A 19111-nucleotide genomic window follows, 5' to 3' on the forward strand; every position below is an offset into this window, starting at 1 on the left:
CATGAGTTCGAGTCCCGTGTCAGGCTCTGTGCTGACAGCTCAGAGTCTGGAACCTGCTTTTGATCCTGTGTCTCCCTCTCTCTCTGCCCTTCTCCTGCTCATACTCTGTCTCTTTCTCTCAAAAATAAAATAAAAACACTTTTAAAAATTAAAAAAAGAATAAAAAATAAATAAATTCACCAACTGGTACAGCCACTCTGGAAAACAGTGTGGAGTTTCCTCAAAAAATTAAAAATTATCCTATAACCCAGCAATTGCACTACTAGGAATTTATCCAAAGGATACAAAAACGCTGATTTGAAGGAGCACATGCATCCCAATGTTAATAGCAGCATTATCAACAATAGCTAAAGTATGGAAAGAGCCCAAATGTTCATCAGCTGATGAATGGATTAAGAAGATATATATACACACACACAATGGAATACTACTCAGTGATGTAAAAGAATGAAATCTTGCCATTTTTAACAATGTGGATGGAACTGGAGGGTATTATGCTAAGTGAAATAAGTCAGTCAGAGAAAGACAGATATCATATCATTTCATTCATATGCAGAATTTGAGAAACTTAACAGATGAACATAGGGGAAGGGAAGGAAAAGTAAGATAAAAGCAGAGACAGAGGCAAATCATAAGAGACCCTTAAATACAGAGAACAAACTGGGGGTGGATGGGGGTGGGGAGTTAAATGGGTGATGGGCATTATGAAGGGCACTTTTCCGGATGAGCACTGGGTGTCATATGTAAGAGATGAATCACTGGGATCCACTCCCGAAGCCCAGACTACGCTGTATGTTAACCAACTTGAGAATAAAAATAATAATAATAAATAAATAAAAATAAATTCACCATTGTATCTGCCCTTAATCAGATATGTAGTCTAATAATTTTTTAAATACACAATTACCTGTAAGACAATATCATAAACAAGGTTTCCATAAAGAACTAGGAAAGTTTAAAGAGCCTGTTCCTAAAGATGCTGTTAGGGGAGGATTCATGGAGAAAATACTTCTTTAAGTAGAATTTTAGGAAAGGTTGGAGTTTGACAGCAAGATACCCTAAGATGTCTAGTACAGTGACATAAGATGAGCAGAGGCACAGAGGTGGGAAATGGTCTGATTAGCGTTCAGAGTAAAATTGAGATACTGCTGGAAAACCTAATGGAATTTAAGAAGAAAAAAATGTCCAGAGAGAAGGTCATGAATGGCAAACAGGGATTTTGTTTTCAAACAATAGTATAAAGTGGGCCACAGAGCAGAAAAATAACACGAACAGTTTTTAATATATAATAAAGCAAGTCACCTGGGTGGCTCAGTCAGTTAAATGACCAACTTCGGCTGAGATCATGATCTCACAGTTTGTGGGTTGGAGTCCCACATCGGGCTCCAAGCTGACAGTGTGGAGCCTGTTTGGGATTCTCTCTCTCTGTCCCTCCCCTGTGTACTCTCTCTTTCAAAAATAAATAAGCTTCATATATATATATATATATATATATATATATATATATATATATATACACACACACACACACACACATATATACACATACATATATATTCATATATATATTATATATGAATATATATATTATATATGAATATATATATAATATATAAAATAAATCAAAACATGGAGAGATTTCATATTGGACAATTAGAGACCCTTTTAAAATTATTTTTCTATTTTTTTATTTAAAAGAATTTTTTTAATATTTATTTTTGAGAGAGAGAGAGAGAGAGAGAGCCTGCAAGAGGAGGAGGGGCAGAGAGAGAGGGAGACACAGAATCTGAAGCAGGCTCCAGGCTCTGAGCTGTCAGCACACAGCCCCCTGTGGGGCTTGAACTCATGAACTACGAGATCATGACCTCAGCCGAAGTCAGATGCTTAACCTACTGAGTCACCCAGGCACCCCAAGACACTGTTTTTTAAGGACCTACCATATAACAGACATTGTGCCATAAGCATTACGTAGACATTAGCTTTTTTTTGTCTGCCAAAAAGAGCTTAATCCAGATACAAATAATTTGAGTGAATAAGACACATGACAGTGGTATCAATTTGTACAGAATACAAAACAGATTGAAACAGAAGATCCTCTAGAACATTCTAGACCATTTTATTGTGAACAAAGTAGCAAAATTCACTTTTGATGCCAGTGAGCTTTTTTAAAAAAATTTTTTTTTATGTTTATTTATTTTTGAGAGAGAGAGAGACAGAGAGAGCACTAGCAAGGGAGGGGCAGACAGAGAGGGAGACACAGAATCAGAAGCAGGCTCTGCGCTGTCAGCATGGAGCCCAATGCAGGACTTGAACTCACAAACTGCGAGATCATGAGCTGAGCTGAAGTAGGACGCTTCACCAACTGAGCCACACAGGAACCCCACCAGTGAGGTTTCATATCATCCAAGAGATATACAACAGTTTTTCAATCCAAACAAAATCCTTAAACAAATTTAAGACATATTTACCAAGTATAAATTTGGAGCTATTGTCAAATATAGAATAGAAAAGTTAAGTTTGCTGTCATGCATCCAAAAACAGAGCATATCATGTGCTTTAGAAAACTGCTGATTAGAGCGCCTGGGTGGCTCAGTCAGTTAAGCATCTGACTCTTGATTTTACTCAGGTTGTGATCTCACAGTTCGTGAGTTTGAGCTCCTCATAGAACCTGCTTGGGATTCTCCCTCCCCTGCTCTCTCTCAAAATAAATAAACATTAAAAAAATTTAACTAACTTGAATTTAAATAAATAATTTTTTTAGAAAAGAAACAAAATTGCTGATGATAGAAAAAAGGATACAGTTTCTAGAATGCAAGCCAAAGATATACTTTAGAAAATATCTTTTAAATTCACTTTTCCAAGTTATAATCTGGCATAATATTTTATATAAATTAACCTTTTAAGCAATATAATGTGGGCACCAATATTCATTGTACATAATGCCCTTGGAAACAAAGAGAACAATAAATTGTTTAAAACAAAAAAAAAAAAGCAACCAGTGACATTTACAAAATATATATATATATATTGATGCCAAGTATATTTTTCAGTCTCTGAACATGATGGCAACTTCTCCAACCCAGATAATTAAAAGAAAAACAAAACAAAACAAAACAAAAGAAACCAGGAGGAACATTCATTTCAACTGTGAATTGTGAATCCCCCAATCAGCTCATCTCTTATCTAAAATGTACTTTCAAATTAGCTTATTGTTTTTCTCTATTGAAAACAGTAATATTATCTTTCAAAGAAAGGTTTAACTACTAAGAGAATTTTGTGGTCTTTTCAGTATCCTAGTTGACATGTGTAATTTAAAGAATTATGAAGAAAGTGAGCTACTGTAGTCGTATGTAAAACTTTATTGTTGAAATTCAGTGATGGACACGATACGGAATGTGCTGTTGATATAAACTCAGGGAATGAAGACTTAAAAACCTTAAATGGGGTGCCTGAGTGGCTCAGTTGGTTAAGCCTTCCATTCTTGGTTTCGGCTCAGGTCAGGATCTCACAGTTTATGAGTTTGAGTCCCAAGTGGGGCTCTGCGCTGATAATGGAGACCCTCTCCAGTCCTTCCCCAAACCCCCTCTCTCAAAATAAATTAAAAAAACAAAACAAAACAAAACTATACAAGGGGCACCTGGGTGGCTCAATCGGTTAAGTGTCCAACTACAGTTCAGATCAGATCTTGCAGTTCATAAGCCCTGTGTCGGGCTCTGTGCTGACAGCTCAGAGCCTGGAGCCTGGTTCTGATTCTGTGTCTCCCTCTATCTCTGCCCCTCCCCCACTTGTGTTCAGTCTGTCTGTCTGTCTGTCTCTCTCTCTCTCTCTCAAAAATAAATAAAAAACATTAGAAAAACTATACCAAAAAAAACCCTTAAATAGTCTTCTAAGCTCTGGAACGAGATTCCGGTTTTAATTGTACAATATATTTACACTAATAATTTACTAGGCACATTTTCAAATACTATCTATTTCTCAGGATTTTTTAACTCTCATTTTTAAATTTGCCAATATCAGTTGTAGTGGAGAACATAGCTTCCCAAAGTGAATATTTATGAAAAACTTAAGGTCAACAATGGCATGAGAAACATGACCATCAAATCTAGCGATGGCTTCTATAAAAAAAAAAGATATTAGAACTAGGTAGGCTCAAAATACTCATAAAAATTTCACTTCCATGAAAGCAAGATGTATGCATATTTTGTAAGAAATTATTAAGACAAATTAAATATGATTTCACTTATATCTAGAACTAAAAAACAAAACAAATGAACACACAGACAACAACAACAAGAGGAACGGCCTCATAAATACAGAGGACAGACTGGTAGTTACCAGAGGAGAGTGGAGGTGGGGGGGATAGACAAAATAGGTAAAGGGTATTAAGAGGTACAAACTTCAATTATAAAATAAGTAAGTCATGGGGATGAAAAGCACAACATAGGAAATACAGTCAATAATATTGCAATAAATTTGTACGGTGACACTTATCATGATAAGCATTTTGTAACATATGTAACAATCAAATCATTACATCCCACACCTGAAACTAATATATGTCAACTACACTCCAATTAAAATTAATTACTTAATTAACAATTCAAAAATTAGTTCAGTTCCTATTTACTGTAATTAAAAATTCAGTTCCTATTTACTGTAATTAAAAATTCAGTTTTTCAGTTCCTATTTAACTTTCAGTTAAATTTACTAACTTTCAGTTCCTATTTACTGTAACTTTCAGTTCCTATTTACTGTAATTAAAAATTCAGTTTTTCCAGGGGTGCCTGGGTGGCTCAGTCGGTTAAGCATCCGACCTTGATATAGGCTCAGGTCATGATCTTATGGTTTGTGAGTTCGAGCCCTGCATCGGGCTCCGTGCTGACAGTGCAGTGTGGAGCCTACTTGGGACTCTTTCTTTCTCTCCTCTCTCTGCCGCTCCCCTTCTCCCGTGCTCTGTCTCTGTCAAAATAAATAAATAAACTTTATAAAAAAAGATTCAGTTTTTCTGTTATTTAACTTCAATACTTTGACCTGTATACTTTTTTAAAAATTTTTTTAATTTTTTTTTTTTTCTGAGACACAGAGAGACAGAGCATGAGTGGGGGAGGGGCAGAGAGAGAGGGAGACACAGAATCCGAAGCAGGCTCCAGGCTCTGAGCTGTCAGCACAGAGCCTGACGTGGGGCTTGGACTCACAAACCATGAGATCATGACCTGAGCTGAAGTCGGTCCCTCAACCAACTGAGCCACCCAGGTGCCCCTGACCTGTATACTTTATACAGAATTCATGTTTGTTCTAATTGTGACTGAAAAACAAATAATGTGCTGAGCTTAAGTTATTAACTTGAAAAAGAAACACTTTTTTTGTAATTCAAAGAAGCTTTATAAGCCAAGTGACCATGAAAATGATCTTTTTCTAAAGGTTATAAGATCAACAGAAATAAAATTTTAAAAAGGCAAAGGGTAGAAAAAGAAAAGGTTACTAGAAAGAAGTTCTAATAAAATTAAACCAAAAGCTTCATTAATAACTAGTAGTAACAATCATCCTAGCCACAAGAATGCAGACTAAAGTCAGCCTAATATAATAAAAGAAAAAGGACTTTACACCATGATCTCTGGATTTTAGCCATAGCTCAAGCACTAACCATTACTTAGCCTGGGTGAGCTTCTACTGACCCATCTGTAAAATGGGAAATAGAATGATCATCTCAACCTCACAAGACAGTGTAAGAATAAAAGGGTAATAATGCAAGAGCACTTACAACATTACATATTGTGCTATATGCATAGTTTACATATACTTTACATTATTTTTAAATGAGTATGTTTTCAAATCTACCTCTTTTTCTCCAACTTTCCCTGTCTTTAGTAAAGAAAAATTTCAAGTCTCTTGAAAATAATGGTGCTATCGGGGCACCTGGGTGGCTCAGCCAGTTAAGCGTCTGACTTCGGCTCAGGTCATGATCTCACGGTCCGTGAGTTCGAGCCCTGCGTCGGGCTCTGTGTTGACAGCTCAGAGCCTGGAGCCTGTTTCAGATTCTGTGTCTCCCTCTCTCTGACCCTCCCCCTGTTCACTCTCTGTCTCAAAAATAAATAAATGTTAAAAAAAAATTTTTAATGCAAAATATAAAACTATAAAAAATAATAATAATGGTGCTATCCCCTTATGGTGGTAGTGATACCAAACCAATTTTCGAGAGAAGAAATATTACTGATTTCAGAAGTTTAAAGATAAAGCCTAGAGGTATGCCTACACAGAGTCAGAATATATGAACAGCAATGAAATATGCTGTTAATCCAAGATTTCACCTTCACCTTACAAACTTTCAAGGCGCTTGCTTCAAAATAATCAAGTGTTTCAGAGATGAAAAGTACGGCATAGAGAATATAGTCAATAATACTGTAACAATGTTGCATGGTGACAGATGGTAGCTGTCCTTACTGTAGCGAGCACTGAGTAATGTACAGAATTGTCGAATCAATATGTTGTACCCCTGAAACTGACGTAACGCTGTTTGTTAATTATAGTTCAATACAAAATAATAATAATCAGATGTTTGACTCAATTTCTCAACTCTTGATCTAGACTTCTTATCTTTATGAAAATAACACCAGTGATCTTACTCCAGAAGAAAGACTATTCTGACTGTTGTTTTTTGGCTTAATGACACTATCATTAAAATAACATCCAAGAACTACTTTCTTTGATGTTTATTTTTGAGAGGGGGGAGGGGCTGGGAAAGAGGGAGGCAGAGGACCCCAAGCTGGCTCCCTGCTGACAGCAGAGATGCAGGGGTTCAAATTCTGAGATCATGACCTGAGCTGGAAGTCAGATGCTTAACTGACTGAACCACCCAGGCACCCCCATCCAGGAACTATTTTTAAAACAACAGAGTAAGGAGATGTCTTCATCCAGGCAAACTACCAATGAAATGTAAATCTACTCTTGAAAAGCTACTAAACAGTGGCTGATAAAGGTTGTTTGTTTTTCTTGCTTTGTTTCCAAGGGCTATAAAGCATTGTTGGAGATGAAACTTTACTCAGGGACTGTGAAATCGTCCTAGGAACCGGTCTCCATGAATGCCTCATTTCAACGAAAAACATGGCAAGATGAGAGACTGCTAAAGAGGCACTGTGCCACGACAAAAAACCCTGGAGGTGAGTCTGACTTCTGGAAAGGAGCAGCAGTGACAAGGTGTGTTCCAGGAGCTGGCACTTGTTTGTGGGCAGAGATATAGGGACACCCAGGACGTTGGTCCCAGAGACCTCTGCAGAAGTTGTAAAGGCTTGAGGATTGAGGGAAGTCTTCAGAAATAACACTTGGATTTGAAGATAGCTCTTCCTTCACAGAGGAAGGTAAGTTCTCAGCCAACTGCAACATCTCCCTTAGCTGCCTTGTAGGGCGTCAGATTCCCTACCTCTGTGCCAACTGTGAAGATACTTTTTATAGTAAAGGAGATACGCCTCCAGAGTTCTTGATAATAACAAAACAATTCTAATTATCCCTTAGAATAATAAATATTCTGGCTCTGGCTCTAGCTTTCATAACATCTGCAAAAGCCTCGTATATACAGGAAGACTGGCAGCACCAGGAAAATTCTGACCTAACTTTTGACTTTCTTCCAAGATAACCAGTGGCTTGTAGACCTGTAATGCCTGAAGTTCCAAAACTTCCCACAAAAGACCACCAGAGTCGTAAGTCAAAGCCAAGCGGCAAGGGTCGTTTATTGCAGGTTCGAACCTGGTCCTCTGCGCACTCGTCGCCAGTGACGCAAGAGGCCACGATCAGCGTTGGTATAGCGTTTTTATAGACAGAGACGAATAGCACAGGGGAGGTTTTTACTTGTGGCGGGAGGAAGAAAGGGGGAAGGGGGTAGGTGAGGAATGTGCTAAGCAAGCAGGTTTACAGAAGCGAGAAATGCCGGTTAGTTTATATACAATCACTCATTCCATTACATATCAGACTACATTTAGGAAGTTTTACAGCCCATTCTACTACACAGCGGGTTACAATCAGGAAAGGTCTCACAATGCTCATAGCAAACAGCAAGCAAAACAGACTTCTCAGCAATTGTATTTCTTATCAAAGATCCATAATAAGCAGAAAAGAGAACCTAGCTTTAAACTAAGGCAGGGCTGTCATTTGGATTCAAAGCTGTTCCTTTCAGACCTACTATTTGTCATGGATCGTTGTTCTCACAATTTAGTCCAAGTGAAGACTGACGGAGGGGACCAAAACAGTTTTACCATGCATTGGACAATTTCCGTTTTGGGTTCAGAGCAGAAAAACATCTGACAACTGATGAGGGAGCATAAGGCCAGCTGACCGTCCCCACCCTTCCACCCTCCACCAGGTGGGATATGTGTGGTATTCCTCGGGCACTCCGGGCTGCCAGCTGCCCAAGAACAAAGGAAAGGGGTAAACAAATGGTTAAATGATAGAGATCAGAGTCCTGCAGGACCTAAGTCTCCATCATCTCTCCATAGTGATGGGGGAAACAAAGGCGGAAGGAAATGGCAGATACAACTCAATTTCCCAATTTCCATATCACCTGCAGCACATTGACAAATACTTGAGGCTGGCAGAGTAAAAGGTTTCTCCTGAAACTCCTGTCTTAATGCTAATGCTTTGCTAGAGGGAAAAACAACCTTAGCTTGACAATAGCTAGGCCTCCTAAATCCTGGGAGCCTTCTTTAGCATATGAAAATCTCCCTGGCAACTTCCCCAGGACTTTACCTCCCCCAATCCCATAGTATATAACCAGTCTTTCCTCAAGGTCCCGGGGCAGCTCTTCCTGCCCACAGGTCCTGTCCCTGTGCTTCAATAAAATCACCTTTTTGCACCAAAGATGTCTTCAAGAATTCTTTCTTGGGCGACGACTCTGGACCCCATGAACGCCACTACCACCCCCAAAAAACCTCATCGACTTCAAAATGAAGAGAACTGAGGGGCTATGCATCTAGTCACAAGAATGGCGATGACTAGGGGCACCTGGGTGGCTCAGTGGGTTGAGTGTGACCTCAGCTCAGGTCATGATCTCACGATTTGTGGGTTCAAGCCTTGCGTTGAGCTCTGTGCTGACAGCTCAGAGCCTGGAGCCTGCTTTGGATTCTATCAATTTCTCTCTCTCTCTCTCTCTCTCTCTCTCTCTCTCTTCCCCCCCCCCCCCCCCCCGACTGGTGTGTGCATGCTTGCGCTCTCCCTCAGAAATAATAAATGAATAAACTTAAAAAAAAAAAAAAAAAAGAGTGGCAATGACCATGTTGTGGGTAAATAGTCTAACTCCTTATCCCATTATTAAACACAAATCTATACGGTCCTAAGGAATCAGGTGGAAATTCTTTGGATTCTGGCTCCAAGATTCAAAATATTCTAGGTAAATTTCCTACTATTTTTTAAATTTTATCCTCATTTTAGGAGAATTATAATAAGGCTCTACATTGAGCTGCTCCTTACAAGAACCTCAAAATATCCCAGACTAAGCTAGATGTTCTCCCTTTCTCTCATATATACAAGTAAGAAATCCTTCATTCATTCATGCTTGCCTTCAGTGTTACATTATCTCCTGTATTCTGGTACCATGATAGGTGCTGGATGTACAATGGTATGCATGAGATAGAAGAGCCATAAACCCCTTCTTCTTGGTAATGTGAAATAAGAGAAAATATAATATTAACAGCCTAAGTCACCGATTATAATCATTAAAATCCAGAAAGGTCAAGATACACTGGAAAATTCAGATGAAATTAGAAATACCTTTATATTGGGGCACCTGGGCGGCTTAGTTGGTTGAGCACCCAATTCTTGATTTTGGCTCAGGTCATGATCCCAGGGTCCTGGGATTGAACCCTCCATCAGGCTCTGTGCTGAGCATGTTGCCTGGTTAGGATTCTCTCTCTCTCTCTCTCTCTCTCTCTCTCTCTCTCTCTCTCTTCCTCTCCGTCTCCCCCCCACCCCTCTCCTCTTCTCTCTCTTTCTCTCTTTTGCTCAAATAAATTTTAAAGAAAAAAAAATACCTTTAGAGTCGGTGGATTCCCTCACAGGACTAGACTGTACTGGGTCAAACTGTAATAATAACAATGTCACAGCAACATACTTTGTCCTGTGGAGGTAATCAGATACAGGAAGATATGTATTGTTCACAGAGAACTAAAAGCAGGAAAAAACTATCATCAAAGATTTTATATACTATTATATCAGAATAAGAACTCGTGTTGTCTATGGCAAGATTCAGACAGGGTCATTAGTACAACTGTTCAAAAATCAATTATGGTAATAGCTAGCCTAGAATGACACCTCCACCAGATACTGTACAATCACTTTATTCATTCCCCCATCTTATCTGTACAATAACTGTCTGGAATAGATGTTAATATATTTTTAAAATTTTTTTAATTAGCTTTTTTTGTGAGAGAGAGAGAGAGAATGCACCCACAAGTGGGTCAGAGGGAGAGAGGAAGAGAGTGAGAGAATCCCCTCGAACCCATGACCTGAGCCAAAATCAAGAGTCAGAAGTTCATCGACTGAGCCACTGAGATGCCCCTGGAATAGATGTTAATATTATTTGCACTTTGAAGACAAAGGAAGTGAGGTGCACAGAGATAAGCTTTTCAAGGTCACATAGATGGTAAAGAGCAGAGGCGGGTTGATAGTCCCCGGTCTGCTCAAGTCCAGTATTCAAATTCTTAACTCTGCTAGGCTTCATTGCCAACTCTGTGGACCAATCAGTATGACTGTGTTTTTAGGAACCAGAGGTTGATGCTTTTGGTGCCTGTAACCACAGCTTTAATTCTGATAATCTGACCTCCTTAGAGGCTAAGCCGAGTCTCACCAAGTTTTGTTTGAATTAGTGGTATTTTTAAAGTACCCCAACCACAGACATCTTGTAGATTCATGGAATTAGCTAGAAGTCCTGAACAGGATTCTCTTTATCTTGTCCTTAAGGTCATTTATATATATATATATATATATATATATATATACACACACACACACATAAGCCTTACCCTGTGAAAAGCCATTTGCTGATTTGTTCTGAGTTCACTGGGAGTGTCAGGGGCAAGATCACAGCTGGTTCATGGTCCTGTGACAAGAATCAAGCTAAGATTTATGTAATCATTGATAGGTACAAGGAGATCTAAATGCTAACCTGTCTTCCATCTCTAAATCACTGCAGGATAATGGATCAGTTAATTACCCTTTCAGTGTCTCAGCCTGAAGATGGAGGTATTAATAGCTACCTTCCTACCTGCTGAACATTTTAAGGCAATTAAGTGAGACAGTGGAACATAAATACATTGAAAAAGCATAGAGTAGGCTATAACAAATTGTCCCTGAGTTGCTATAAGACATCTCGTCATTCTTTAAGTCTTATGCCCGGGTTACGTCACTCTTCTCCTCCCACATGCACAGTGCTCTAAAGTGTTCCTCCCCTCCAGGGCCTGAAAGGGAAGTTGAGCCAATGCCGGCAAATAAAATCAGGTAAGGTGCTAGACTGATGCAACAGTGTTCTAACTGGCCCTCTTAATTTACCCATCCTCATCCATCTTATCTCACGTTTTCATTTCAGCTGGGTTAATTTTTCATTTTACAAGGAAAAAATTCATTTTATGAATATGGGTCTTTATAAGGCCCTTCAAATCTTACCCCTTTGGTAAATGTCTAACCTTCTTTCCTGGAGGAATGAGCCTGACCCAGATCCAAGCAGTAATTTACAAAACCCTGGGAGTTTGGGTGACTGTGGGTGGTGACTATTGAGTAGAGGGTGTGTCTACGGGTGTGGGAGTAGCTCCAAAGCAGCTGAAACAAGACCCCAGCTGTTTTAAATGTTCTAGTTTCTTTTTGAAAGTCTATTCTAGCCCAATCTACTCCCAACAGTCTAGAGGAAACTCTACCTTCAGTGCTTAGTCACGCTTTGTGGTGAGCCCCAGGGCAGGGCAATGCCCAGACCAGAAATGCACATCAGCCTAATCTTCAAAGAGAGATTCAGGGAGATAGAGAGAGAAGATTCTTTCCCTCATACAGGAAAACAGTTTTGAGATTTGAGCACTGAATTATTTGAAGTCAAAATATAAGTACTAATACGATGGGCAAATTTTCAGTGACCATGTTTTCTAAACATGAAGCAACTAAGCTGTACCAGGCTTGTAAGAGGAATGCTTTCCTTCCATGAACACTTAAGAAGTGAGTGGTTCTGTTGTGGCCACAAAATGGCAGGGGGGAAATCAGAGCTGTTGGTTGTAAGGCTAGAGTGAAACCAAGGACCAGGACTCCCATAGCCAATTAGGGACACAGCTACCATCGCATGCTGAGGGTGTAATGCAGGGAATCCTGAATAGCTACAAACTGATCATAAGCCATGATCCCCAAGAGGAAACAGTCAGCACTGCCCAGGAAGACAAAGAAGAACATCTATGTGCCACAGTCAGTGAAAGAGATGGGTATTCTCCATCTCTTTACAAGACTATGTGCTCTGCCTAAATGAAAACCTACCCAGGTTGTGAAAAACTTATTCACTTGTTTATCCATTCAACAAACATTTATTGGTCACCATATGACGCATTAGAGGGGAAGGAATAAGGTATAGCCCTTATCCAGCCAAAGAGTTTATATCTATGATAAATACGACATTCATAAAACAAATTATCATACAAATAGAATAAAAGTTTGTTTTAGAAAGGTATACAAGATATTGTGCTTGATACTTTCTCTACCTTTTGCAAGAACATGGCCATTGTCCAATTGTCATGGGGGAAGAATTGTTATAAACTTTCCAAAGCGAGATGTCCATATTGATCCTGTTTCTAAAACTGCTGTGCTTCTCTTGGTTCTTGGTTAAAAACACAGAGTTTATAAAAGGCATGGGGGTGTACAGTTAAGGGCCAGCGCACTAAGAGGCTGAGTTTTTTCTGCAACCACAAACCAGTGATGGAGCCATCATGCTTATTGCTACTGAATTGGCACACGCTGACCTCTTTTTCTATCTAGGAAGATAACCCTTTAGAGGACAATGGAGCATCCTTTATATGGGACAATGTGATCCCAAGGTATATTGTAGGACTTGGACTCAAGATCATAATGACTTCATATTTGATGGCCAGCATATTCTTGCTAGGCGACATGTATGTTCAGAGGCTCAGGGGTTATTAATTCAGCTGCTTCTTGCAAAACAAAAGTGAAGTCAAAGTCCTGAGCCCAGATGCCACATGGGGCAAACTAACTCGGCTCTTATTCATAGTGATAAGTTTTATAGTTAACCTGAGCCAAGTCTTTAAAATGTGAGCTGGCAAACACAAACAAGAATAGACAGAGAGCGACCGCCCAGCATAAACCTATCTTCAAGATTATTAAAGCTATAGGTGCTAACCCAGCATCATTACCTTGATCCTAAAGCACAAAGCACTTTCTTTCCTAACATAATTTTTCTTTTGTCCTAGAAAACCTGATGTGCCACTTTTATGGGGGATGAAAACTAAACCACAGAGATCCAGTTCCACTTTCACCCATTTTCACCCATCCTGGAGATACAAATGTTTTTGTAACTTTCCTGCTAATGTATATTGGCAGTCTCATTGGTAACACCACAGTCTTTCTCACTATCTGGGTGGAACGTTCACTCCACATTCCCATGTCTTTCTTTCTGGCTAATCTGGCAGTTCTGGAGATCTTTTACTCTTCCACTTGTTGCCCCTCTCCCTTTGGTCAACCTCCTGACCATGGGGAGAATGCCCATCTCTTTCACTGACTGTGGCACATAGATGTTCTTCTTTGTCTTCCTGGGCAGTGCTGACTGTTTCCTCTTGGGGATCATGGCTTATGATCGGTTTGTAGCTATTCAGGATTCCCTGCATTACACCCTCAGCATGAGATGGCAGCTGTGTGCCTAATTGGCTATGGGAGCCCTGGTCCTTGTTTCACTCTAGCCATACAACCAACAGCTCTGATTTCCCCCCCTGCCATTTTGTGGCCACAACAGAATCACTCACTTCTACTGTGATGTACTCCGATCTTACAGTTGGCCTGTGGAGACACTCGAATACAAGAAGCCATGATCTTCATTGTCAGTGTCATCATCCTTACCATTCCCTGTTCCCTGATCTCTATCTCATACATCTTCATTGTGGGTGCTATTTTGAAGATCTGCTCTGCAGAGGGATGGTGCAAGGCCTTCTCCACCTTCTCCTCTCATCTGACCATGGCCCTCCTCCAGTATGGCTGCTATAGCTTTATGTATTTATGCCCCAGCTCTAGCTATAACCCAGAAATGGGTGTCTGTTGTCTACACCTTTGTCACCCCTGTCTTGAATGCCTTGATCTACAGTAGGAGGAACAAGTTGCTGAAAGGCACTAAGTAGTGAAAAGACATTTACTGAACTAGGAAATGTGGGAGTTTCTGGGCTCATATAAACAACAGGAAATAATTATTCAGAGAACGATAAACTCGGGGACTAGATGACTAAACATTTGGGGAACTGATTTACCTACTTCCTCAGGACCCAGTTCCTTTTCCTAGCTCCCAACTATAGTGTAAGTTGGTGAAAGTAAGACATTATCATTTAAATAAGAGAGAGTAGTTTTTTTGTTTTGTTTTGTTTTGTTTTGTTTTTTGTTCACTGGTCCATCCCCAGTGCCTAAAACAGCTAAAGTAGATACTCAGTACATATTTATTGAACTGGTGAATTCCTTCAAGTGATGGCAAAGAATATTCTTAGTTCTTTGTTATTACCTGCACAAAGCTATATACTGAGATTTGCATATACCAGCATTCCATAAATACTTGTAGAATAACAGAGGTTGCCTCTAAAAACACTAATAATTCTTCAAGTTTCCACTCATAAAGTCTTATTTTTCTCCTTTCTATTGTCTGAGTGTTGAGAAATTTTTTTTTAAGTTTATTTATTTATTTTGAGAGAGTGTGAGCGCGGGTGGGGGGAAGGGCAGAAAGAGAAAATCCCAAGCAGGCTCTGTACTGTCAGTGCAGGGCTCAAACTCACGAACCCTGAGATCATGACTGAGCCGAAATTAAGAGTCCAGATGCGTAACCAGCTGAGCCACCCAGGCATCCCTCGGGTAATGTTTATTGTGAGACTCATCAGTGTTGAGAAGTTATAAAAATAGAATACATAAATATCTGGAATGTATTGCCATTTTAAAAAGTATAATTGGTGATATTTCAAAATTACAAATAATATCTTCTCCCCATTCAGAATGGGAAATTTCAAGAAGGGGCCAAGGCACTAATGGTGATTTGGCAGAACTAGTATGAGAACTTCTTTTCTCTGTTCTTACCAGTCTGTCTTGTTATGGTTCTACTTTTTTGTTTATTTGTTTATTTATGTTTTGAGAGAGAGAGAGAGAGAGAGAGAGAGAGAGAGAATGAGCAGGGGAGGGGCAGAGAGAGAGGGAGACAGAAAATCCCAAGCAGGTTCTGCTCTATCAGTGCAGAACCCGACACGGGGCTCCAACTCACAAACCGTGAGATCATGACCTAAGCCAAAATCAAGAGTTGGATGCTTAACCTACTGAGCCACCCAGGCACCCCATTATGGTTCTACTTTTAAAATTACATGTTTCCATTTTTAAATATAATACACATCCATTTTATAAAAACTGAAAAACATATAAAAGTAGAAAAAAGTTAAAAATCATTTCTAGTGCCACCAATTAAAAGAAACCTGAGAGAGGGGGAGACACAGAACGGAAGCAGGCTCCAGGCTCTGAGCTGTCAGTACAGAGCCCGATGTGGTGCTAGAACTCATGAACCATGAGATCAGAACCTGAGCCGAAGTCAGACGCTTAACTGACTGAGCCACCCAGGTGCCCCTTCCTATTGTCAATTGGTAGTTTTACAATTAATCTTGTTTATATTTATTAATTAAATTGACCTTTTTATATACTTTATATCTATTTAAATTTTTGTGGGTTTTCTAAGATGCTTAAAGAATTTTAAGATCCTTTTTAAAGAAAACTCTCCTATTTTTTTAAGTTTATTTATTTACTTTGAGAGAGAGAGAGCACAATTAGGGGACAGGCAGAGAGAGGGAGACAGAGAATTCCAAGCAGGCTCCACACTGTCAGCACAGAGCCCAACGTGGGGCTCGAACCCATGAACCATGAGATTATGACCTGAGCCAATGTAGGATACTTAACCGACTGAGCCACCCAGACCCCTAAGATCTATTTCTTAGTCTTTGTGCTTTATGTCAATGCTTTCCCTATAATATGTGAAAGTAATACAATATTTTGAAAGTTTATTAATGATTTTATATGTATATTATGTGTACTCTTTACATACATACTGTATGTATATATGTTATTATAAAATTCAGTATTCATTTTTGCTTTGTGATTTTTCCACTTTTTTAGTAAATAAATTCTGAAATTCTATCCTGAAATCATACAAATATTCACCCATATTTTGTTCTTGCTGCTTTATGTTTAAAATTTTACATTACAAAAAAAATAAAAATAAAAATAAAACTCTCAACTGGTTGAAAGCTGAATAAAAATAAATAAAATTTATTTATAATAAAATTAAAATAAATAAAATAAAATAAATAATAAATAAAATAAAAAATAAAATATAAAAAATAAAATGAAATTTTACATAGAACTTATCATTGTGGAATGTATGCTGTTGTATGCTGTGCTATAAGGCTTTAACTTTTATCTCAAAATAAATAACCAATTGCTTCAGTGTAATTCAAATCATGTTTCCTTAACCCAGTGAATTATTATCTTTATCACACAGTAAACACACATGTATGTTCTTTTTCTCAGCCACTTACTCTGTTCCATAAATTAGTCTGTGTATTCCTGTACTGATACTACCTTATTTGTACCACTGGTATTTTATGATCATTTACATAATAACATTAGAATCTGTTTATCTTTCCAGAAATTTGCTACAATTAAAAGGTTTGGAGTTTACCTTCAAACAGGTTGTGGTGGTTTCGAAAAACATCCACCAGTTCTTTGATATTCTTTCTTTATAAAGTGGATGGTATTCTTTTGGGTTTTCTTTTCCTATTGAGATAGAATAATTATTATGTTAAACACATAATCCACCTCTTCCATCAAAACTGTCAGCTCATAGGTGAGGGAAGCAAGTGTGCCTGAGTTCTTTTTATAGTTTATTTATTTGTTTCATGGGGGTGGGGGGCGGGGAGTGGTACAGAGAGAAGGGGAGAGACTCCCAAACAGGCTTTGTGCCGTCAGCAGCACAGCCGGGTAAAGGGCTCAATCCCACGAACCAGGAGATCATGGCCTGAGGTGAAATCAAGAGTCAGATGCTTAACTGACTGAGCCACCCACCCAGGCACCCAAAGCATGCCTGAGTTCTTAAACATCATTGAATTTTACATCAGCCTTGGGTATAATTAATAAAATGCCTCAAGACCTTTGTTTTTCATTTTTTTATGGTTATTTATTTTTGAGAATGAAAGACAGAGCCTGAGTGGGGAAGGGGCAGAGAGAGAGGGAGACACAGAATCCGAAGCAGGCTCCAAGCTCTGAGCTGTCAGCATAGAGCCGGGCGCGGCGCTCAAACCCACGAACCGTGAGATCATGACCTGAGCCGAAGTCAGATGCTTAACTGACGGAGCCACCCAGGTGCCCCCAAGACCTTTTCTTTAATGTTTATTTTTGAAAGAGAGAGAGAGAGAGCACAAACAGAGGAGGGGCAGAGAGAGAAGGGGACAGAGGATCCAAAGCAGGTTCTCTGCTGACAGCAGACAGCCCGATGCAAGGCTCAAACTCAACCTGGATCGTGACCTGAGCTGAAGTCGGATGCTCAACCAACTGAGCCACCCAGGCGCCCCCTAATGCCTCAAGACTTAATGGTGTTCATGGAATTTGACTAATTTTTATACTTTGTTGAACAAACCTCTCTCCCTTCTGCAAGGTTTGCCCAAAGGAAGATACAGCCAAGGTCCCTCCAGTACAGCAGTCTCAGGGAACAGCCTGAATCTTTTTCCCAACGGCCCCGGGAAAAGGCCAGAAACCAGAACCTCACTTATCCTCTCTCACTTAGATATGGCGAAATATGGAAGTCCAGCCAATGCCAGAAGCTGACTCCCAGTGAGCCTTAGGCGCACCAGGGAACACCAAGGTATTGGACAGGGAGTTGGGCTGTAGAGGCTTTTTAAGCTTTCATGGGGTTTCCGCTCTTCCTCCCTACCCTCCCTCTTAGTCCTCTTCCACCCTGCCCCCATTCCTTAGCACCAGCTGTTACTAGTAAAATGGGCAAGGATATATTCTGAATGGGATGTTGCCATCCAACCCTGTTCTGGTGACCCTATGAGAACTACAAGAAACCAAGGCAAGGGGATTATAAAGGGTACTTGAAGACCTTCAAGGTATAATGTGTGAAGACATCTCCTATGAACCAATAGCTAGAGTCAATTTTTCACTTTGTCCATTCATTCATTCATTCATTTTGACAGAGAGAGACAGCACAAACAGAGGAGGAACAAAGAGAGAGGAAGAGAGAGAATCCCAAGCAGGCACCGCATTGTCAGCGCAGAGCCTGATGTGGGGCTCGAACCCACGAACCGTGAGATCATGACCTGAGCTGAAACCAAGAGTCGGACGCTTAACGGACTGAGTCACCCAGGGGCCCTGCGAATCCTTTACTTTATATTGGTTTATGATTGAAAGAACTCAGAATGTTTGAACAATTACTATTAAGTGCTGAAGTAAATGATGTGGTAAGAATAAAATGCTGAATGGGAAATACATCGTTTCTGCCTTCTGTCACTTATTCTCGCTAAGGGCCCAGGAAGGAGGGACTCGTCATCCCTTTCCTGAGCTGTGTACATAAGTGACAAGGGGAATAGTTGCCCGTGCCCCCGTCCCTGGCCTGCAATGCTCAAAGAATCAAAAGAAAACGATGGAAGCAACTGTAAGCTCACACATCTCTTAGCACTTCAGTAACAGACAAATGTGCAAGAAAACGGACTTTCTGCTTTTATCTTCCAATGGCATGGTCTACCCCAGAACGCTACCATATTTCCCCATCTCTACATGACAGCCAATCACTACTAATACCTGATGGATATGCCTACAACACATCCTTAGTGTCAAGACCTGGTCAGCATTAAGCCGTCTCCCG

General features: G+C 39.7%; 1 long non-coding RNA gene and 1 pseudogene across 4 annotated transcripts in view; one reads left to right on the plus strand and one right to left on the minus strand.

The window, feature by feature from the left end:
• Positions 1–19111, minus strand: part of LOC144612970 (uncharacterized) — a 35195-nt gene that overhangs the window by 11012 nt on the left and 5072 nt on the right. For all 4 annotated transcript variants that reach the window (XR_013550232.2, XR_013550229.2, XR_013550231.2 and 1 more), the window contains exons 2-4: positions 16931–17025; positions 11007–11083; positions 10017–10102 (exon numbers count right to left, since the gene is read on the minus strand). This is a non-coding gene — a long non-coding RNA (uncharacterized LOC144612970). The remainder of the gene's footprint in view (positions 1–10016; positions 10103–11006; positions 11084–16930; positions 17026–19111) is intronic.
• On the plus strand, positions 13628–14354 carry LOC132660710 (olfactory receptor 10V1-like; annotated as a pseudogene).

Source organism: Panthera onca, chromosome D1 (genome assembly GCF_046562875.1).
Source record: "Panthera onca isolate mPanOnc1 chromosome D1, mPanOnc1 haplotype 2, whole genome shotgun sequence".
NCBI classification, from domain to species: Eukaryota; Metazoa; Chordata; class Mammalia; order Carnivora; family Felidae; genus Panthera; species Panthera onca.